The sequence below is a fragment of the Mercurialis annua genome, linkage group LG7 (genome assembly GCF_937616625.2).
Source record: "Mercurialis annua linkage group LG7, ddMerAnnu1.2, whole genome shotgun sequence".
Taxonomy (NCBI): domain Eukaryota; kingdom Viridiplantae; phylum Streptophyta; class Magnoliopsida; order Malpighiales; family Euphorbiaceae; genus Mercurialis; species Mercurialis annua.
This window is the reverse complement of record NC_065576.1, coordinates 2,378,534-2,381,734: the sequence shown is the minus strand read 5'-3', so window position 1 is coordinate 2,381,734 and position 3,201 is coordinate 2,378,534.

Sequence of the window (3,201 nt, the reverse complement as noted above, 5' to 3'; positions counted from 1 at the left end):
ATATTCAGTTCATTGATTAAATAATTTTATACCATTGCTTAAAGTAATTAAATTATATTTTTAAAAAAAATTAAAAGGGTTAATTGTAAATTAATACACAAACTTTACCCCAATTTGCAATTACAACACAAACTTTAAAACTTGGCAAATTGGTACACCGATTTTCATTTTTTGGCGAATTGATACACCGAACTGGAAAAAAACTAACTTGGACATTGTCATATACAGCCACGTGTTGTTGTATGATTGGCCGGTGTACTAATTTGCCAAAAAAATGAAAGTTGGTGTATTAAAATGACAAGTTTCGAAGTTCGTGTTGTAATTGCAAATTAGGGTAAAGTTCGTGTATTAATTTGCAATTAACCCAAATTAAAAATACTTTACATGTGTGAAGGTTAATATTTGCAACTAAAAAAAATTAAGATTAAAATAAAAAAGATGTTTGATAGAAATAAAAAGAAAACGATTTCATAGGACAAAAAATAGTTGTACACCAATGCTTTAAAACTGATTTGTCAATGCAACATAAAAGGTATGAGGGTGAAATTTATTTGAAAAGACAATAAAAAATCAGCCAAATTTTAATTTTTTATTTAACTTTTCGAATCAATAAAAACGGGTTAAATAATTTGTAAGTTATCGAAATATCAATTTATTCTAAAAAGGATAGGGAACTTTAATTTATTTTTAAAAGGTTATCAAACTTTCATTTTTTTTTTCAAAAATGATACCAACTTTGATTTATTTCGAAAAAAATTATCAAACTATCAATTTATTATAAAAAGGATACCAAATAATATTTTGTTTTTAAAATATTACCAAAAGTTAATTTTTTTCAAATATCTGGATCATGCGACACAATTTTAAAGTAATTATTCATCACATAAACTATACGTGTATAAAAATTTCAATTAATATTTGATAATCTTTTAGAAATAAAAGAAAGTTAGGTATTTTTTTGTAATAAATTAATAGTTTGATAGCTTTTTTGAAATAAATCAAAGTTCGGTATCATTTTTAAAATAAATTGAAAGTTTGATAATATTTTAGAAATTAAAATTTAGTATTCTTTTTAAAATAAGTTAACAGTTTAGCAACCTGCAAAATATTTAATCTAATAATTTTTTTTATTTAGTATAACTTTAATATAGAACTCCCTTTCTATTACTAGCCTTTAGTCTCATATTACATGAAAATTAAATTATTAAATCAAATAATGTTTTACATATAATAGTATACAATAATTTAGTATCAAAATATTAAGACCACCATATAAATATCAATTACAATACTATAAATAAAGGTTTAATTGAAATTTAAATCACAAACTTCACCGTAATTTGCAATTACAACACGAACTTAAAAAATTGATAATATCAGTTGCCAACTTTTATTTTTTGGAAAATAAAACACCGACTAATCATGCAACGACAAAAATGCTGACGTGACTGTATATTATAATGTCCACATGATAATGTTTTAGCTCGGTGTTCTAATTTGCCAAAAAAAATAAAAATTGGTGACTGACATTACTAAGTTTTAAAATTCGTATTGTAATTGCATATCATGCTAAAGTTAGTGATTAAATTTATAATTAACTCATATTCTAAATAATACAATCAACTAATAACTTTTATAAATCAATTTAAGTTCATTCTATGCAGGGGCGGAACCAGCCTTATGGCTGAGGTAGCGATCGCCCCTGCAAATTTTTTTTTTTTTAACAAAAACACCCTTGAACTTTTTTTTTTTTGAAAAAATATAGTAATTTTTATGTATTTCGCCCCCTCAAAATAAAATTTGTATGATTTCGTCCCCCCATTTCACAAAAGCTAGTTCCGCCCCTGATTCTATGTGATGGCAATTGATATTCAATGTAATTTTGAGTAAGATCAAATTTAATCTACAATTTATCTTTATGATATTTGTCTATGGTATTTTTTCTATATATTAACAACATATATTTATATGAGCAAGGAACCTTCTCAGTGGCGGGCGGGTACAGCGGCAGCAGCCTCGGGATCAGCAGGGGCAGCGGCGGCAGCGGAGCGTGCTGCATTCCCGCGTTGGGCATCCTGGGTGCAAACAGCTTGCAGGGCAGGGGACATGGAGTTAAACGCCACATTCATTTGCTTGTGAGCCAATGAAGCTCTTGCCTTCTTATTTGGGCTCTTAGGAGCTCTCCTGACGTTTTTTAGGGTTGTAACGGCTAGGTCATACGCCGACTTTGAGCTCTGAAAAAAAAATTAGTTGAAATAGACTCGGGCATTTGATCAAACACCTTCTGTAATTGGTATTTTTTTCTCTAAAAAATGAAACAGTTAAATTTACCTAAAAAAAGTCGTTATTTAATACAATTCTTATCAAGATGCATAATTATATTTAGAGAGGTATATTTATATTTCCGAGAAGAAAGTGATTTTGGAGCCAATAAAATATACCTCTCTACCGATAAAGCAATTTCTTTAAAATATCTCTAGTAGTGTTTTTTATTTTAAAAAAGCATTTTTTATGAAATAAAAAATATCTTTAAAATAAACAGTAATATTTTAACATTTACTTCAATAGACTATCTAAATTTTATTTTTATTTTTATAAATAATAATAAAAGCAAAAAATATTAATGATATTAATGTATTTTTACTTTCAAATTTATTTATTTCGTCAATTTTATATCAAAAAAACATAAAATAATACATTTGAAAAGAAAATAACCTACTCATTTGAAATTTTATACTTTTGAATATGGAATTAAGATTGAAAGTAATTCTCTACATGTGAAGAGTCATTTTCAATCTGTACTTTGTTTTTTTACTTTATTGTTAAACTCTTTATTTTAAAGAGTTTGACAATTTTAAAGAGTACATTGAGAATGCTCTCATAAAATAATTTAAAACAAAAAATAAAGGAAAAGATAACTATATTTTTTATTCGGTGGTGGAGCCAATTACGGGCAGATTCCTGCGGCCGCCCTACTTGGTGATATATTTTTTTTTTCAATGATTTTGAATTTTATTTTGATTGCTATGAAAAATTTGTGTATCTACAATTTATGCCCTTTAATACAAAATTTCTAACTAAACAATGTTTATATTAATATTATTTGTTTATAATAATATTACTAAAAAGCCAAAATAATGCTTGGCCATATTGCTAGTTAAAATGAAAAACAACATAGATTTCGTGTACAAGAGTACGGCT